This window comes from Neopsephotus bourkii, unplaced genomic scaffold (genome assembly GCF_033783945.1).
Source record: "Neopsephotus bourkii isolate Nb327-2 ecotype Australia unplaced genomic scaffold, CSIRO-AGI_Nbou_v1 NB_168, whole genome shotgun sequence".
Lineage (NCBI taxonomy): Eukaryota > Metazoa > Chordata > Aves > Psittaciformes > Psittacidae > Neopsephotus > Neopsephotus bourkii.
The window spans coordinates 897,298-918,142 of NW_026900684.1; the positions used below are offsets into that span (position 1 = coordinate 897,298).

A 20,845-nucleotide genomic window follows, 5' to 3' on the forward strand; every position below is an offset into this window, starting at 1 on the left:
GGAGGCGGGGCCGCAACATGGAGGGAGGTTACAAAACACCGCTCCACGCGCGCGCCGCACCGGGGCGGGGTTGGCGCCGGGCGGCCGGGGACCGAGTCACGTGGGGTGAGGAGGGGAGGGTCGGGTCCGTAAGGGAAGGGATCGGCCCCATGTGGAGGGGGTGCTGTGTGCTCTCGCGGTCCTTCCCGCCCCGAGGCTCGGGGGAGTGGGAGAAGGAGGGGGTGGGAGTTTGCCGGGGCAGAGGGACGGGCCTTGCGGGGTCCCGGTTGGCTCCCGGGAGCAGCGCCGCTCTGGTGAGGGCGGCCGCGAGGGTTGGGAGTCAGTGGCGCTGCTGGGGCTGGGTGGCGGGCAGGAAGCGGGGGGAAGCTGCCCGGCGCGGAGGGGTGGAGCCGCCTGGGCGGGGTTGTGGCTCTCCAGCGGGTCACCGGGGGTGGGGGGGGCTGCAGCTGTGCGGCGCTGGGGGAGTTGTTAGCGTGTGCTGCGGGCAGCCCGTACGTGGACGCCTTCTCTATCTCCCCGCGGCTGGTGCTCGCACTCCGGCCGCTTGGGCTGGCTCCTTGTCTTTCTCTGTTAGAGTTTTAATGGAGGTGAAAGTTATGAGACAAAAGCTCGTCGTCCGTATGTGTGTATTTACCCATCGTTTCGACCGTTTCCAGCGCTTTGTGTAGCGTCCCCGTGGGATGGGGGCCGATGTTCTCATTCTGTAAACCCGTGTGCATCTGCCGTTACAGCTGGTTGATGCAGTAAACTCTTTTCTGCGAGTGTAAAATAGCAAATCCAGCGCTTCTGGGGAAGTACCAGACCTATTGGACCTAAAATGGTACAGTACATTTTGGTAGGGACACGTTTAGGGTTTCCAGATGTAAGCTTTAATGAAAGCTTAAAGTCTGATGCATAAGTGTTACTGTGTTTACAGTAGCTCTTTTCTGCCCTTTTTTTGTTTTTGTTCGAAGCGGTCATAAATCTAGAAATCTCAAGTAAATATTCCAGTTCCTCTAAAATCTTCCAGGCAAAGCTTGCACATCAGGGAAATTAATTTATGGCCTTATGAAAGGAAAGATTTGTCTTCAGTTGTATTTCACATACAGTGGGCTGGAAGATGATACTGAAGATGTTATTTGGATTTATGTCCAGGTGGTTTGCCTGAGCTCAGCCACTCTATACTGCATCTTTTGCCTTTCTGTTGTCTTTCATGTTCCTGAAGTCAAAGAAATAAAGGTGTTACAATGATTGAAATATGTGAGAGAGCACGGTATGTTTTAAACATGGATAGGAAAGGTAATTTCAAAAATGGAGTTAAGAAGTGGCAGACTAAGGAAAGATCAAAGTAAAAAATGCCTTTAGTGTGAACTTGAATGGCAGCAGGATGGGGTAAAGTGCACTGAATTGTTATGAATAGTTTTAATGGGTTATGAATTTTGTTTCAGGTGTGTCAGGTGTGAGTTGGCCCTTCACAAAGTGTAGGGAGATAAGCAGAGAATTTAGATAGAAGCAAAACTGAAAGAAGTACTGTGGACAGTCATCAAAAGGAATGGGAGTTCACTGTGCCTTTTAGATTAGATTGCATGTGGAAATGGAGAAGAAAAATAAAACGGGACAAAGTTCAAGGGCTTGTGGGACTTCCTTCAAACACTGGAGTTAGAATTCTAAGGTTGTCCTCTAGGAGCAGTTAAGATCAAGAAGAAATTAAAACCTCTTTCTTTCCACTATTGCCACTTCCAATGATTCCTTTGCAAGTTCATGTGTTAGCATTTATACTGACAATTCTAGGAATTTTGTCAGCTGCAGTCAGCTATTTTTCATAATTCCCCATGTATGGGAACAGTGTACTCATGGCATTGCCAGCCTTGGGGGCTTGGATCAAAAGAGTTGATTTTTTTTCCCATCATCTTTCACTTCAAAACAACTAAAAACAGTGAAAGAGAGTTAGAGTAGGATGGATGAATAGATGAATAGGGAGCCTGACATCTTAAACTGCTCCCACCAGTTGCAGAAATCTTAGTACATTTGTTCAGAACTTGCACTTTCTGCTAGCAGTACTTACTGTCACAGTAACCCTTCTCTGTCTCCTGATGCTTATGATATGTTCCTGCTCCGGCAGGGGGATTGGACTAGATGATCTTTTGAGGTCCCTTCCAATCTCTAACATACTGTGATACTGTGATACTGTGATACATGCTGTTCAATATATTCATAGTCACCCTTACTGTCTTAAGTCTCTCCTGGACACTCAGGGCTTCCATGCGACAAGGGGAAAAGAAAGTTTTTCAGGTTTAGGTAGAAAAAAGATTTATTTTTGCCTAAGTTCTTTGTGGTTGTAGAAAGTTGTTGGAAGTTAATTAGATTAAAGAAACAGGCTTCAAATTTGATCTTAAAATGCATGTCAGCAGTATGCTGCAAGAATAGAGGGAATCCTCTGGATATCAAGTAATTTTGGAGCCTGGCATCCTATGGATGGGTTCAGGAGGAGAATGCAGAGAGTCCAGAGAATTCAGAAAAGAATCCATTACATAAAATCACTTTTGTGTCTGGAAATCCCCAAGACATAGATTTCTGGAATCTAGGAGATTATGTTGGGGGAAATCTGATCATTCACCTCATCCTTATTCTCTACACTTTCATTTTTATCACAGTTGGAAGCAAGGGTACTGGACTGAGTTGGACTTTCGTATTACCCAGTGTGGTCATTCTTACATCTTTAAGCTACAGCTGATTCTTAAAAGCTTTGCCTTTTGTTGTATTGTTTCACCTTTTCATATTAAACTGAACAAGAAAAAACTTGATTTTCTAATCTTTCACTGAGTTACTGATAGGATGTGATAGTTATGTAAGAGGAAAAGAGAGACATGCGATTTATTACTAGATTAGATAACACACATGGCTCCACCACCACTCCATTAAAAATAGCATGCACACAAAAATCTGGGGTTTTTTGGTTTTATGTTGTTTTTTTTTCCTCGTGTAGGGTCAGAGAAATTATATTTAAAACCAAAATTAAACCATGACATTGTGCTTTTCACATGGGCCATTCTAAGAAACACTTCAGGGATTGTCTTTTCCGTTTGCCTACAACTGCTGATGTAAGTCTTGGTCATCCTCATTCAGAAAGGTACCTACAAAGTACCATGCTTTCAGTACAGTGAGGTAGAAGTACATTGCTTTCTTACAGTTTGTAAGCTGTTGCTCAGATGTTTCTATAAGCAATTCCTTGTACAGGTAGAGTGTGCAACCCCATTAAATATGACAAATAATAGAACCATAGAATGGTTTGGGTTGGAAGAGACCTTGTAGATCACCTAATTCCACCTTCCTGCCACAGACTGGGACACATTTCCCTAGCCCAGGTTACTGGAAGCCATGTCCAATCTGGCCTTGAACACTTAAAATAGTGGTTTAAGTTGGTGCTTGACCATATGTGTAATTATGCTGATTTAAGAGCTTCAGAAATCAACAGGAGTATAAACAAAATAAAGCAAAACTGAGCCCAGCTAAAGCAAAGGCAGTGGCAATTGGTGGACCTAAAATTAATACCTATGTTCTGGAAATATGAAGGTGTGCCCTTTTTTTTGCAGTCTTGGTATGTATCCCGAGAAAAAGTGGTTAACCCAATGAAGGTAGTTGTAATCTAAGACAAATGTGGTAATAGCTTTCTGGCTGTTTGCCCTTTATTTCTTTGAAGGTAGTTAGCTAGCCAGCTGTTGTCACTTTTTGCCAAGGTATGTGTAGCAAAGGCAAAATAAAATGGAGAAAGATTAGATTAGGCAAATAAGAGTCATATGCTTTAAAAAAACCCCAATTCCTCAATGGCTTTTGAAGGCCTTAGCTGCTGATGTTTGAGTCACTTCAGCTGTGGCTAGGAATTAATGAATGCTCAGAACCAATTTGGTTTTGTTTTGTTTCAGTTTGTTCTTTGTTGCTAAGTAGACTTTTGGGGCTTCAGTGATCTAGTTCTGGCAGGCAAACTTTTAAATGGAAAAACACTCAGCATCGCTGCTGGAAAACAAATGCTAACCTTTGTGCAACAGTGTTGGGCAGAAGTTGGCTTTGAGTAGTAGTTGGTTTTTTTTTTTAGGGACAAGAGGCCACAAAGCTACATTTGCAGCTCGGGCTTGGTGGTTAGGGTGAGCTGAACCAGGGCTAGGCTGCTGCCGCTTTCTCTGGCATTTCTGTACAGCACAGCAGTATGGGGTTTAGTGGATCTTAATTCCCTTTGAGAAAATTTGAGCTGTGGGTTCTCAGTCCTTTTGAAATAAGTCCCTTAGTAAGTTATTTAATTACGCTTGGTAATTATGTATGCACTGGTGAGTATAAAAGCCTCCACCAAACAACTACACATGAGATAAACAGTTAACTACATGTTAGAAAGACAAGTATCTCATTAAAAATAAAAAGGGAAGCAAAACATAATAGGATCTAAAATACTTAACCAGGTAGAGTAAAGACAGAGAGAGAGAGTTTATTGGCTAGATCCAATAAAGGACTTAAGTACCTAAAGCAGGATTTAGGGAGAATTCAGGTCCCTAAGTCAAAAAATGCGATCCAAGAAATCTTGTACAGCTGCTACCTAATGCAGGAGATGCCTAAAATCAGAAGGCTCTTCCTTGATTTTACTTTCTATCTCTGCAGTGTCTAGGATTTTACTTCTGTGCACATTCAGAAGTGGGTTCTGTGTATGTTCGGTGCTAGAGCAGTTTAGCATCTATTTCCCATTCAGCTATTTACAATTCTCTGTTGAAGGGCTGTTTTGTCAGGACATGGCAAGCAGACATATTCAGAGAGTCTGAATTTGGCTGCTTGCTTTTGATGTGAAGGATGGGGGCATTGAGTAACCTTTTAACAACCTGTTAGGTTACTGATAGAAGAGTTGGAAGATTCAGTTTTGTTTGCTCTAAGAATGTTCAAAGGCATCTCCTCCCTCCAAGTAATCCATCTTAAAGTGACTGCACGAATTTAAATTGTCTTGGAAGCATGAATTAGAGATGAGGATGTGTCACTCCCTACTAAATGCCCTATTTCTTGGGATAAATCTCACGTTGCTTCTGTTCCTACAGACTACGGAATTCTTTGCTTCAGTAGCACAACTTTAACAGGAATGGAGCAGAGCTGTCAGTATTTCCAGTAGGCCAGTTTCTTGCTGGGTAGGATCACTTTTCTGCCATATGTTGACTTGAATCTTTTTTTGTTTAATGGGGATACACAGCAACAATGGGCTGCTATATGCAAGGCATTTGTTTTCTCACAACCTTCTGTTATCCTGGCAGTGATTTAACAGAATATGGCAAGCCCTGCTCCATGTTTTTTCAACAGAATGGCAGTTGAATCCTACAGTTAAGAAAGGACTCTGGGCTGTGAATTGTAAGCACCCGTATTGTCTGTGTCTTGGCCTGAGATAAGTTTCTAAGGAGTTGGCAATAACACTGCTGCGTTTTTTGCAGACTAGCATTAAGCAACCATGATGCCTCAGGGCAGTACTGAACTTCTTCATACATACTGTATGGCATACTTGTGTATTTTGTGTGGGCTTCTGGATTCTTTGTTGGAAAAGGAAAAACAGAAAACTGAAGAGCAGGTTGCAGCCACATGATTTTAGGTGTCCAGTTAACTTGTTCATTTGCTTGTAGCAGGTTTGAATGTATTCCCTTCTAAAATTATACATGGTTTTTACAGTATTGGCATGTTTGAGTACATACGGGTATGTTTGTATAGATATTGATATCAACTGCCATTGATAAGTGCGGTTTGGTAAATCTGGCAATTATGTTTTGAAGTTGTGGAAATACTTTGACTATCCTGGGAACACCAGTAAGTGGAGTCACTTACTTCCTTGTTTTCTTGTTCACTGTATTTATTTTTTTCCCCATATATGATGCTATGTAGTTGTTCATTCCAAAAGCTACAGCTGAATGTTTCTACGTGTGCAGAGCAGCAAACTTGAAAAGTTTTAAGCAACCTTCTAAAAGGTTTTATTTTAAATTTCTCCAGTTTAAAAAAGTAATTTAGCTCCGGATGTGACATGAGTCATATTTGTCTTTTCTTTAGGAAGAGAACCCTTGGACTGATTGGACTCCTTCTTTCTGCCATTATTGCCTGGTAGGAGAGTCACATAAAATCTGCAGATTTATAAAATTAGCTAAATATTCAGTGGGATATTTGCTCCTATTAATATATATTGTAATTATTCAAATAATAATGCACTTACAGTGTGAAATATAAAATTTAAAGAGATAGCTCTGACTAATGATTTATTCCTGAAGTTAAAACTTTTAGTGCAGGACTGTAACTGAATAATGAACAAAAAGCAGAACAGCAGCTAAAGAAGTGCTAAAAAGACTTTAATTAAATGAGGACTTTTTTTTTTTTTTTTCAGTGAAAGCTACTCACTAAAAAGGGGAAAAAAGCAAGTCAGTCAGTGTTCTTTTCAGTTTATCAGGATGTTTTCCTTCAGCTGAAAGTTGGTGGCTAACAATTGTGTTGCATATACTGATTTTTTTTTTCCTGGGTGTTAATGTATTCACATTAAAGAACAAGCTGACTATTTTTAAAGAAATGTATAGCAAAAGATAATGATTGGCATGTGTTCTCTGTTCTTGTTTGAAGTTTAAAGAACAATTTATTTTGGTATCTGTTTTATATTCACTAATATTTTCTAATATGCTTGCTGATACATATATTCTCTATTATATCACTTGCTATCAAGTTGGATGTTTTGATCTACTTACGATCATCTTCTGATATAAATTATATTGAGATGTTTAGTTTTGAATATATTTTGCTATATAGAGTTCTTTTAAAATTTGTAATAATTGTTGCTGTTCACTGTGATAAAATTTAAGAAAAGTGTGAAACAATTACAGTCATTACATCATATTTGCATTAAAAGTCTGCATGTGTTGCAAACCCAGATCTTACAGCAGTGGAGAAGGGAAGAAAGAAAGCTTATTATGCTTAATATTTAGCCTCATGGAAAAAAAGTTATTTTCTGTGTAGTCAGTAATAAAAGTGGAATTAAATTTAGAGTTTTAGTCAATAAAAATACATTTTAAGAAACACATAGAAATCAGAAAAGACTTCACGACCTGCTTATAGTGGTAAGTGAAGAAAAAAAAATGATTTGTTACTACTGGACTGGACTTGAGGCTGGAGTGGGGTATCATGTTGTTGACTGATTGTCAGGTACCTTTGCACATAACCAGACAGTGTATGTCAGTGCTGCTAGTACTAAATAAATCACTGAGCTTCCAGCTAGTTAATGATAAAGTTACTAGTCTTGAAAAATTCAAAAGGAGTTGAAATAGCTAAAAATTTGGTTTTACTTATTCTTCTTAGATTGACTCTTTAGAATCGGAGAAGCAACAGCTCCTTGTCTTAAGTATTTCTCATTCATAAAGTTCCGTAGAGTTTTCGTGTATATCTATTTCTTTCTTATATAATGAGCATCCATTTTAGAGTGCTAGGCAATTATTTCCCATCAGTGAGAACAGACAATATATGAATTTTCTTCAAAGATTATGAATATGTAAATGTAGTGTTACGTGAAGAAAGTCTGACCTGAGAAAAAAGTGACTACTTTAAATTTTACCAAGGTGGCAATAAACATTTATTTAATCAAATAGCCTAATTGGCAACAATTCATCTCTTGGCAACAAGGTGAGTATTACAGTTCCCACTCCTTTCTACTTTGGGTCGTACTTGTTTGCTGTTATTTATGTCTGATTTGCATCTTGAACATTAGTAACATCACATTGTGCTCTATAGGCTGAGGTATCGCAGCCACATCTTTCCAGCCTTTTCTTACAAGCATACTGCAGGAAGTGTGTGCCACTTAGGCCAAAGACAGCAGGTGACAGAATTGAATTTGGGGATATTTTTTTCCAGTGGAGCATGGGATCATGCAGGAGAGAAGTGAATGCTCTCAAATTCTTCATTTCAGCCTGATTGTTTAAAGAACCCATAGTGTTTCAGTATTTCTCCTTTACCATATTTATACAAGATAAATTTGTATCTGATCTTTGGCTGTTGTCCACTAACGATCTACATAGAGACAATAAACCACCTCATTTAATTTCACTTCTATTCTTGAAAAAAACAATAAAACATTATTTTGTGCTTCCAACATATATTGGACATAATTTGTCCATGCAGTGGTACTAAGTTTCGGTCATATGAAACTAGGCTCATCACACTTTTCTTATAGGTGGCTCTGTATCAGGTAGCCCATCCCAAATGGATTCTGTCTCATCTGTTCTGTCTTTTTCATACTACATACAAGCATTACATTTTAAGCATCTTTTTTAATGATTTTGTCCCTCAATTCCTGATTGTCCAAGAAGGGTTTCACAAGAGCTCAAAGACTGTGATAAGGTCATGCATATGAGAGTATTTTTTTAAATGACATAATGTATTCTATTTATTTTCATATTTCTACCTCCTATCAAAACAATCACAGTCCTTTAAGTGAACAACTTATCCTGCTGTTTTTCAGGAGCGTGCTGGCATGCATTTTTGCTGAGCCGGTACTGGTAGATCAGCCCCATTTCACACACAGCTCATGTCTGTACTTCTCTGAAGAGCTGAAAACCTAACAAGCTGTTGTCTTTGTTTTCCTTTGTGATGCATTGCAGACCCTTCTTATGAGAGACTACTTGTTGAGTCCTGGAGCGCTGAGCTGTGGAGAATTTGGTGTCACTATGTCAGTTTTCATCATTCCTGTAATACTTTAGCCTTCTGTTGGTACTGCTTTAACACCCTGATATCTGGCCATAAATCTAAGCCAAAAGTTAACTGTGTAGACTAGATATAAATATTTATTATTTACTGTAGAAATAGAAGGTGCAACATGTTTTTCTTTATTGTATTTAAACATTTTTAAAAACCCAGATTACTCTCCAAGGTGCTTTTTTTGGTACCTGAGTTACCTTGATAGAAATGGTGAATGGAATACTCTGCTGTTTACAGTGCTAATGCCAGTGGGTAACAGACTTCCATAATTCTGGAGTTCTGAAACAACATTAATGGTCAGTAATTGATTCCAGGCTTAAAAGCAGGTTATACCAATTGTAGGGCTGATTCATGTCTTAGGCAAACTAGCTAAGTAAACTGTTACAGTTAAGTAAACAGTACATCAGAATGGGAGGTTTCCTAATCAGCTATGTGCTGACCATTTGCAGCATATCGGAGTCCACATGTCAAGAATGATGAAATGTGAGCAAAGATGGTGGCTGCCTGAAGTCTAATTTCTCCAAAGGGCTTTCTCTTTGAGAAAAGCTTACACTCTTAAGAGAAATGTCGAGTATTTGAAGAGGGAAATTTAGGTAGAATCAGTAATTATTGGGAAGGAACTGGAAGCAAAAGGGAAGGTAGTTCATTTATATTTTCCTGCAAACTGCGAAGCTCTGATTATATTCACACTAATGGGACCGAGCTGTCTCTCTTCTCACGAGCTTGCCTATTTCCAGGTGGTATAATGCAGGCAAGTCATGGATGCAGCTACTTTCTCATGTCACTTAAATCAAAATACAGGCTGTGTTCAGACTGTACTATAGCTCTGATTTCTCTGTGTCCACAGTGTTTTGGGAGCACAGTGGCAACTGGAAGGAACCTCTGATCCTTCCTTTGCTGCCCCAAACAGAAGAATATGAAAGATAGTGTGTCAGTATACCTAATGCAAATCTTCTGTCTTGGTACTGCTTCATTTTGAGACAATCACTACCTTTCTGTAGATCTCAATAGAAAGACATAATACTTTTATTCATTCTTACTGCAAATAACAGTTTCTCCCCAGAATGACTGTTTTAAGAAATCATGCTTTAAAATAATCATTTCAAGGTGTTTTACGTAAGTAATAACAATGCCTATAGAATGATTGATTATTATTTTTAAATAAGAGCTTGCACAATGGCATTGTCTTGTGTGTTATAGTCAGCTGTATTTTTTGAAAAATTCAGTTTTCAGAATACTGGGCTTTACCTTAGATTCCACTATTGTTTCCACTGCATACTTCATTTCTGTAGTTCTCATGTCATTAGAATATATAGATGAAAATATCTGTACGTACCTGTGAGCAAAGCATTTACAAGCTTTTTAAAAAGAGTTTGCATTAACTTCTGTAAGTCTTGGTGCTTTAGGAAATAAAAATTAAGTAGAGTTTTAAATTGAGAGTAGTAAGTGCTATTAAATGTAAAACAAAATAGAAACAGTACATTTCCCCTGCTTGTACTTCTCTCTGTAAAAGTGGTACAGTGTGCTTTTCTGCCTTCCAAAATCTTCAGTATATCATGTCTGAGATTGGTGTGCAGTGTGTTGTGCAGGTCCTGTTTTAGAAAAGCTACATTTCTAAACAACCCAGTTAATTCTATGATTCTATGTTGTTTTCCTGTAGACTTGGCTTTTGGAAGGAATAGAAATTTCAGTTCCTGTTTAACTTATTAAATGTGATGAGTTAGAGGGATACATTCAGAATTTAATAAACTAGTTGGGAACAATGTTTCAGATGAGATGGAGAAGCCAAAATACCAGTTTGAAATCTTGTTTTGTTTTCCCACTAGAAAATTGGCAGTTAAGTGCATTATTTGTCAAAAAAATCTTTCAAGCAAGAAACTGAAGTCAGCTCTATTTGCACAAAAGTAATGATCTAAGATTTTAAACAATTTTCTAATTACTTTCCGTGATACATAATGCATCCCAGAAGCAATAGTTTTAAAAGAGCTTCACTTTTAGGAAAGTGAAGATAAAGACAAAAATAGAGATTGTTGCCAACCTTTCAAATAATTATTTAGAAGCAGAAGTTTGGTAGTGAAGTCTTAAAAGCTGCAATTTTTTTATTGAAGAGATCCAGTTTTCAGCTGAACAGTGTAGTTATTGGAAACAACAAAAACAATAAATATTTTTTAGGAAGAGGAAGCAGCAGATTCATTTTTAAACTGGTTTAATTCCATTATGCATAACTGTTTCAATAAAGAATTTTAATAAATAACTTCAACTTTAATTATTATTGGTTTTAGTTGGTTGTTTTTGTTGGGTTTTTTTTTGTCGGGGTTTGAGTTTCATGAGTACCACAGGATGGTTTTCATGCTTGATCTGCATAATCCCCACAGAAGGCAGCTGAGTTCTGGGTCACCAAAGCTTCATTCATATTAGAGATTGTGGGTATTTCAGGTATTGAGCAAGAATATGGGCTCCCTTATGTTCACACACAAGTATTCCTGCAGTTATACTTGTTTTTAAGAGACTGACTTTTGTCATACTCCATCCTTTGGTGGCCACCACTTGTGTTGCATCACAGCAGAATGGGTCAAAGTAGCAATAGGGCTCCCTGTGCAATGTTCTGTTTCTTTTCCTCCCTTCTTACCATAACAGTTGACCTACACAAGTGCTAGATCAGTGAATGCCCAGTGTAGCCATAAACTACCAGTTGGTTTTGTGCTAGAGAAATTACCGCTGAAGTCTGTCTTTGGGCATAGGCAAAGGAGTGGGATACCAAGGGTGACAGGCTGCTGGGAGCAGTCATTGTCTGTTCCATTTATGCCAGAGCTGCAGCACTGTATGCAGTCTATGGTCCCTTCCTCTTGCTGTTTTGCTGGCATTAAGGGAGGAAAGAGCTGGAAATCACAGAATGGTAGTTCCTACAGAGTTGGCAGTGGCTCTTCCCAGCCATTAATTTCATGCTCTCCTTTTCCTCCTACTTTATGAATCATAGCACTACAGAAGTAAAACTTGTTTTTTGAGAATTTGCTTTGACTTTCTAGGCACAGCTCATTTCATCACCCACCCTCCACCCCTTTTGTACGACAGGCCCTTTCTGGTTTCTGGAGCCTCAAACAGTATAGAAGTGTTATGAGACAGATCTGTTTTTTTAGGGAAAAACTGCTTGCAGGAGTAATAGTAGGAAGTGCTTATGTAGGAGTATGGTGGGAATTTAAATTTTCTCTGACACAGTAGTGATTGACAGTGAATGATGTTTTGGGTGATCTTTTGTACAGCTGAAGTGGAGTTACACTGGTGGTTTTGCAACTGTGGGTATTTCCAAATGTTCCCCCATTGTGTGGGGGGTATTTCCAAATGTGCCCAGAGGCAGTGGGCACGAACTGAAATGCTTAGAAATAAGACAAAATATTTTTACTGCAAGGTGGTCAAACTCTGGAACAGGTTGCCCGGAGAATTTGTGGAGTCTTCATCCTTGGAAACATGAAAAACCTGAATGGATATGGCCTGAGCAACCCGCTCTACTTTACCCTCCTTTGAGCAGAGGGTAGACCAAATACCTCCTGTGGTCCCATACAGTCTCTGTTATTCTGTTGTAAGAAAAGCATGCAGTAATCCTTTTTCAAGTGAAGTGGTAATTCCCTGGGGTATTCTTCTGGCTTCCCACAATTAGTGGTTCAGAAACTTCCTAATACATTCTGTTGTCACTTTAGCAACCTTTAATTATTACAAAGGATGTAAGTGTAAATTACACATGCAAAAAACCACACACCAGAATCATTGTTAATGAACGGTTCTAGTTGTATAGTCACTAGTGAGAAACATTTTGAGTAATAATGAGATAGATTTTGGTTTCTTTGAAGTCTGTAGTTAAAACTTGCATTGACTTCATGGAGCGGATTTGATCCATTGCATTTTCCATCTGACGTATAAACTGACATGTGTCTGACAGCAACCAGAATGAGTTGATTAGTTCATATACCCAAATAGTCTATAAAATAAAAATCTGTGATAGTACGAAGTTCAGGTTACTTCTGCCTCCAACCATCAAACAGAAATCTCTGGTCTGCTCTTTGCACAGTCTCATAATTGCTGTGCATCAGCTATATGCTTTACTTGCTGGCATGATCATCTCACAGGAAAGAAGAGTTGGGAAGCTTAATTTTTTTCTGTAGAAAGGTTTTTAAATGTGTAGAAGCAGCCTGGGAGTGCACAATTGAGGAATGGGCAGTTTTTTATGATAAGCCACATTTTGTGCTTTGCTGATGTTTTAAAGTGGAAACTTTTCTCCTGTTTGATAAATAAGCTTGTTTTCTACAGCAAGCATTTAATTAATAGAATAAACAAATTTTCCCACTAAAGGGATAGTTTCAGGAAAAGAGGATTAAAATTCTTGGAAAATCAGTGAGGTAGTTACAAGTGTCAGGTGATTATGTGCCCTTATGTAAGGGCAGCGTTTGGTGTCTAGCCAAGTATTTCTAAAACTTATAGAGGAAACTTCTGTTCGCGTTTCACAGAATCAACTAGGTTGGAAAACACCTTTAAGATCACCAAGTCCAAACACCAGTTCAGAACTGCCAAGACCACCACTAAGTCATGTCACTAAGGGCCTCATCTACACGGTTTTTGAACACTTCCAGGGACAGTGACTCCATCAGTTCTCTGGAAAGCCTGTTTCAATGCCTTACCACCGTCTCAATGAAGAACTTTTCCCTAATATCCAATCTAAACTTCCGCCAGCATAACTTGAGGCCATTTCCTCTTGTCCTGTCACTTGTTACTTGGGAGGAGAGACTGACACCCACCTAGCTACCACCTCCTTTCAGGTAGATGTAGAGAGCTGCTGGGAGCTTTAGAGAGCGATTTAGGCCAGCATAAATCTGAAAGCACTTAAAAAAGGATAGTGTTTGCTGCCTTATTAGAGTTGATGGTTTTTGATTTGTTGGTTTGGGTTTTTTTATGAAAAAAAGTCTGTATCCAAATAAATCTGTTTACTACAGGGAATTCCTAAAGGGGATTGTGTGGTTAAAACAGGAGCTTGCGAGAACTGGATTTTATTCCTGCCTTTCTTGCATACCTGCTGTAGTGTGTAGGGCAAGCCACTGTGTATGGCTCAATTTATCTTAATCAGTTTCTGTCTTAACCATCGCAAATGTATTGTCTTTGTGTATATCTGATATTCAAACAGTGTAGGGTGGGGTTGATAGGTACATTATTTGTTGAATGGCAGTGTACTGAAATAATTTGTTCCTTATTGGTTTTGTTTCATGGAGAAAAACTAGTTGGAACTAACTGGGAGAAAATATTTTTAAGTTAGAGGGCTTTTTAAATTTTACTCCCATTTAGCCTAAATGGCAATAGGTGGTTATAAGCTGCGTCTGAAGTGAACTCGTCTTAAGTCATTTATTTGTGGTGTTTGGTAGGTTTTTTCATGTGTAATAATCTTTCAAAGGCTGAGTTGTTTTGCTGGGTTTTTTTCCAGAATTGAACCCAGAATGCAAATTGTGTTCCATTCTGTTATTTTTCTTGCACATCCACTCTTTTTTATCTGATTAGTTTTTGTGCAGTTTATATCACATTACTTTTTCACGTCAGGTTTGAAATATCTTGAAACTTGGTGAGAGGCATAATACCATTGAATAATTCTCTTTGACTCATGCAAATCTTCATGTATTTAGACTTAGAAAAACAAGATTTTATGTTGGTAGAACATTGCTTGAAGTGTTGAAGATGACTGGCTAAAATCTGGTAAGTACTAATTAGGTAGGATTTGTCATTCTGTCAGTCAGTCTTACAGATTTTTTATGATCACGTACTGAACATACACAAAGCAACAGAGTAGATGAAGTGAGCTCAAGAAATGTCTTCTGAATGATCCTTTATTCTAAAGAAATTTCTGATGTTCAAAGAGAAGCGTAAAATGTTTCTAGATGACAACAGAATCAAAGATGTCACAGAGATCTCAATGAAGTCAGAATAGGCATAAATGTATTTGGAAATATGTTAGTTTTTGCTGAAAGTGCAATCTGGACATCAGAGAAGTCCTGGAATGCCCATCAGGCTGTATTCTCTGTCCCCACTAGGCTTTTAGCACTGTAGTTGTTCACCAGGCATTATCAGATGAATCATTAGGAAAACCAAACAAGAAAACTTTACTTGAGAGAGAGACTATAGAACATGAACCCTTGCTTAGACAATCCAACTGCCATCTGTATGTTTTTCTGGCATTATCATATATTTTTGTGCCAGATAAGTAAACTATTTTTGCCACACAAATACTGTCTACTCCGGCACATATTGCATGCAAACTACCAAGCACAGATTTGGACATCCAACAAGTTCTGATTAGAAAACTAGTGGCAAAGTAAGTGTAGGCCTGTGAGAAATGATAGGGTCATCAAAACTTCACAGCTTTCCAGGAGCTTATAAAATGCAGCTGTGTCCATCACTGTCAAATTAGTAAATATGTATTGACAGCAGTTCACTCAGTTACAGAGAGCGTTATGAGCTGAAAATGTATAATAGAAAATGATGGCAAATAGGAAGATGGCATGCAAGAGCATTTCAGTGCAGAATTGGAAGAGAATAAAGAGGAATTGACATGGTAAGGTATTCTCTAATGCTTTTTAGAAACATTACAGTACATCTAATCTGGCTTCACTAAGGAAAATAACATTATTTGTTTACAGTCTATTTAAGTAATATGAATATTCTATACTTGTCTTAAGAACTCATTTAATCAATACCTAATCTTTACAAACCAAGCTTCTTTTTTTCTTTTTTTCATTATAAAATAGTTATCATAGCTAACCTATCCCTCAGAGAAGGTTTTCATATTAGCAAAGCCTTGAGATCTGTATGATAAAAAAAACATTCACTAGCTCAGATGTAGCAACCTTAAGACCTTAAATTTTGGCTCATTGAGTGGTATTTCTTTGTGCAGTCTGTCTTCCCATACAATAAAGCCTACTCACAGATTTCTCAAAGCCTCTGTGCAAATCCACAATTTTTGGCAGCCCATGTTTATGCCATGATAACGTGATTTCAGGGGAATAATATTGGTAATGGACCGATGGCTTCACCGGTGGGGTGAAGCTCTGGAAAAAGTCGTAGAAAAACATCTGTACTCTCCAAACCCTCATTAAAACTTACAGAAGTTGTTAGGCCAAGAATCTCTGTCTCATCTGAAGAATACTGGTTTTAAATACTATTTCAGTAGAAATATCACACTGAGTAGAGAATCGGAGATTATGTAATGAATTACTTATGTCACCTCCTGCTGCACGTGAGATTTACATGCCAGCTCCTTTAGTTGGGTATGTGATCAACTCTTTTTTTCCCACAGTGGGAAAAATAAATAAGGAAACAAAATTACAAGATGTTAATTTAAAATGTACAAAAAAAATTTGAACAACTTGAAATTTAATCAAATTTGGAATGTTTCACCTTTATAACAAATAAAGCTAACACAAAGAATGTTTTGGTATCTCAGCCTCATAATGCAGTGATTTGCATCTTGAAGGGGAGAGACTTTTTTTAAGCATTTCCTGATACTATCTGCCAAACTCTGTTAAATGATTTACTGAGTGGTTTTAGGGCTTGGTTATTGCACAGTTCTTCAGTGTTAATATATCACTCATTCATCTGTAATGGAAGTACCAGGAAAATTATTTCTCCTGGTATTTTCTTGGAAGTGGTAATAATTTTTTTGTGTGTGTCTCATGACATTTGAATTCCATGATGGTTATTTAATTGTGTTTAATTTTTTGAAAGATCTTTAATCATTTCCATATAATTTCTTTGCTTATCTTTCATAAGAAACTAATATTTCCAGTGTTTCTCTGTGTCATTCTTTGCCCTGTTAATTACCTCATTAGCTTTCCCTTGCTACCAGGGAATCACATTTTTCTTTCAAATGTTCAGTTTTTAAAAAGAAATAAAGTAAACTGGGATCAGTTTGTACCAACCTTGATTTGTTCTTTCAAACCTGAGCAAATAATTCCATACCCTAAATTTCTCCTTTTTTTTCCCCAACTCTATCAGGTGAGCTTGTAGAAGATACTTGTCCCACAAACCGTATCTTACTTTCCTGTTGAGTGATCTGCATTCACCAAAGCTAAAATACAGCAGAAGAAGCAATGCATCTAGAAGAACTAGTGATTTTGTAACAGTTCATTCTGATTCTTCATTAAACCTGGGAGATGAGTGGGAGCTCGCACCCAGTAACTCTGCTATACAGTCATGGAGGACAGAACAGGTCTTCTTTAGGCCCTGCAGTCCTTCTCTCTGCCATGCAAGGCTGTGCTCTACATTGAGCTGGAGTTCAGCTTTTGAGCTTTAAATGTTTCGGGATGAGAGTTGCAATTGGTTTCCTTAGCAGAAGTCCAGACGTGTGACATTTATACTTGTTCTTCAGACTAAGAATTACCTACCTTATTTTTATCGAATTCTCCTTGTTATGTTCTTGCCTGATATCCAAAATGTTATCTCTGCAAGCATGTATGACCCTGCTAGTTGTTGCTTAGCCAGTTGCCTTCTGGCAGCATAGTTGATGTCAAGGAAAGTCAAAGGGAAAAGCATATTTCATTAGTTACTGTGTTTTTGCAAGTCATTTTCTGAAGTAAATTTTGGTGAAATTTTTTTTCAAAACAGAAACTTTTTATAAAGCATGAAAAGGCAGCAGTAAGAATACACATTTTTAGTTCATTGTAAGTTCTCCAAAATGTCTACCGTGTTGTTGACTCAGAGGAGCTTTCAGAGTAGGAGAACTGGATCTCAGCCATCTTTCTTACATAAGAAAATTCTTTAAAAAAGTAAGGAATTTGTTGCTCTTCAGTCCTCTAGCTGCCTAGATTATCCTCACCGTAACCTCTGTAACCATTGATTAAGAAGTGCTACACAGAAGAAAGTCTACCTGTTAAAACGAAGCTGAGTTTTCTTGTGCTGGAGGTTAAAAATGTGGCTGACTACTTTCAGACCAGAATAGTGAATTGCGTTACAGCCCTGAGATGTTTGCTACACAAAAGTAAACCAAAGCAAAACACATAAATAAAGAAACCTTGAAATTCAGATTAATTTATGATACATGGTAGCTTTGTTAATTCATCAGAAAACAGTTATTCTCTTTTAACTTGATGAGCACATGGGTCTGTTTATCACATGCCTGTGGAAGTGTCTTTGCAGATGTTTTCTCTTTGTTGAAAATACTTTTTCTCCCTTCAGGGCATGCTACACTAAGAAATTAAACTTGTCTATTACAGAAGACACTTAGAACACTCTGGCAGGCATAGCACTGGCATAACTTTTTAGTATTGATTTTAAGAACTATTTACAGATTATTTTAGTATATGCTGATATATTTTATCTAGCAAAGCTTTTTAATATAAATTTTAAGATCCATTTACACATTCAGCAGTTTGTTGATGCTGTGTCTGGTTTATAAGAAATGGTCATCTAATTTCATTGATAGTGATATCTGATAATACAATAAATACAATCAGTTTCACTGACAGTTAAGTGATCTGGGTTCTTTAAGGTAATTTTTTTATCCTAATTACTAATTATTTGTCCACCCTATTCATACTTCCCTTATCTGCAGTTCCCTTTGCTTTCATATTGTGGTTCAGATTTACCATTGCTGTCTAATGTCATATGTAATTTTATCAGTGTTACCTCAACAAACCCGTCTGTTAATGACTAGACAATTACTTCAACAGACAGAATAAACACAATCACAAAACAATTTCTGAAGAGGCTTTATATAACTTTAAGGAGGGAAAGATGAATGAAAAATCAGGAGTTACTGTGTAGTTTAGGAAAAAAAAAAGAATTCTAAATTACAATATACTCTGATATACTCCCATTTATTTTACATTTTAACCTGAGGGAGCTCATTATTACTGTCTTTTACAATGAAATACTGAGTTCACTTGGAACTTAACAATTGGTGAAGAATAATAATAGCTTTCATTTGCATGCCCTGTTTAAGTGTGGTACCTGCTGCCTTCTCAACAAGCAATTAAATGTTCCTTTTTTGGTTTTTAAAGTTAGAATGTTCAAATCTGGTGGCCCTGCTGACTAAGCTCATAACCAGAGAGTTAAACATTACAAACATAGAATGCTTTTGCTTTCCAGGCAAGGTTGGCCTGTACTAATGCTTACAATGTTAAGCAGTTGTCACATTCTTTAAATATAGCTGTCTTGCCTGGGCATAAGAAACATTCAGCACAGTTTGGGTACACTGTGGGCTCTTTCTAAAGAGTTCTTGGCATAGTTTGAAGGACACACGCTTCCCTCATTAGAAAAAGTGTAGGGAAATTAGGTACAAAACCGTAAGAAGTGATGGAGCTGTAAAATTAGCTTTGTATTTTGTGGTACTGTCTGTGAAATCCTTCCTAATGTGGTACAGGGTGGATGTGATGTAAAAGCACAGTGTAAAAGCACCCAGGGCTGTACAGAACCATAACAGGAGTCCTGACAGGGTGGTGTTCTAGCACTCCATTGTATAGTGGCCAAGAATGTAGATGCCTTTCACGAAGAAATAACCCACTGTAGTGCTATGTCATTGTGTGACATTCAGTTCAAACAGATGGGTGACTGATCTGAATCAGTCACCAACAGAAGAAAACCAAGGAATGCTGGGGATGGGTTTAGTTGTGGTAAGTTCTTAGTGTTCATGCAACACTAATATGCATCAGACACTGTGTAGGAATGGAATGCAGTGGTTCCGCTGAGAGGATATATTTTGTTGGATTAGCCTGTGCTAATGCTGAGTGTGATTTTCACCATTTTAATTATGCCTCTATAGAATCTCTCTTAGGTGAGCCATATTACATCCTTACTGCTGTGGGCTGTGACTTGAGCACTTTTCACGTGTGGAAATGGTTTGCTTTCTGTATCTATAGTAACTCACTACTGGCATTTTCACTAAGTACTCTGCATAGGCTGAGGGTGTATGATCTATTATTATGTGCTTTATAACTTATGCCAGAAGGCAATGTAGTATGTAGTATCTAAATTAGCTTGAAATGAAGCAGTTCATGATCTGGAGTGTGCCAGCTGTGGCAGCAGAGATGATCATGAAGTTTAATTGACCCTACCAGAAATAATCTAGCTCTGCTGAGCTGTTTCCGTTCAATTCATAAACATTCCTTTGCACATTACATATAAAGCACTAAGCGTAGTGGCAGTTAACATGTGGTAAAGGATTTCTCAACGGCATCATCTTATCTTACCAGTGTGTGGAAGGCCTGAGGTTTTATGATTGTGAATTCCATGTTGGAACAGGGTTCCTTAATGATGAACCTAAAGAAATTAGTTTGAAAGCAAAGGTAAAGGTAAAGAAATCATCAGAAGGCAAAACCGTGACCTCCAAATACAATATTTAAAACCTGTCAAGGTGCCACTGTCTCTCTTGTGCCACTATGCTGCTTCCCTAGCACCCAGTAATGTGGTTTTAGGGATTGCTGTTTTCCTTCTAATGGCTTTTTTACTAATATTTCCATTGGGCCAGGGGGTAAAACATGAATGGACTTGGGAGTGAATTAAATAATAAATGGGGGAGTTAGTGACACTGCAATATTTGTTGATATCTTTGCACTTTTTCAAGTGAAAGTAATTATGAATAAAATCTGTCTCTCACCTCATTTTTCTTGTCATCTCTCATCACCATTTTACAACATTTATTTTGTCATTATAGCCTATTTCTTAGCAGCTAACATGTCACAGAATGGAGTAGCATGTTGCAGAGCACTTGGCATACTGTTTGTTCTAGAATGTTTTGTGTACGTAGAGAACTGTCATGACCTAACATATTTTGTTGATTAAAAGCAAAGAATGTATAGAGACTTCTTGTATATTATGAATCTGAAGTCAAAGTGTAATTCATGTTACATCACTTTGTGAATGCTGTGGTTTTAAAACTGCGGTTGACAGCTTGTTCTGATATTGGCATTCCATGATAAAGTTAAATGAGTGTTTGAGAACAGGGTAGTATGTTCTCTGCCATGCTGAAAGTGAAAAATATGTCTTGATACTGGAAGTTCCTGCCAGACTACACAGTTTGTATTAAATCGTTCAACCCTTATGCTGATACTGTGCTATAATGTCCTTTTGCTCTATTCTGGCTTGTGTAGAGATGGTTAAA

The 20,845-nt window shown here is 38.0% G+C and overlaps 1 protein-coding gene across 1 annotated transcript in view; it reads left to right on the plus strand.

Annotated features, from left to right (window-relative positions):
* The first annotated feature begins 10 nt into the window (after positions 1-10).
* TRMT9B (tRNA methyltransferase 9B (putative)) overlaps positions 11-20,845 on the plus strand; it is a 109,945-nt gene continuing 89,110 nt past the window's right edge. The window contains exons 1-2 of the mRNA XM_061370777.1: positions 11-105; positions 6,040-6,090. The gene's annotated coding sequence lies outside the window, so the exon portion shown is untranslated. The remainder of the gene's footprint in view (positions 106-6,039; positions 6,091-20,845) is intronic.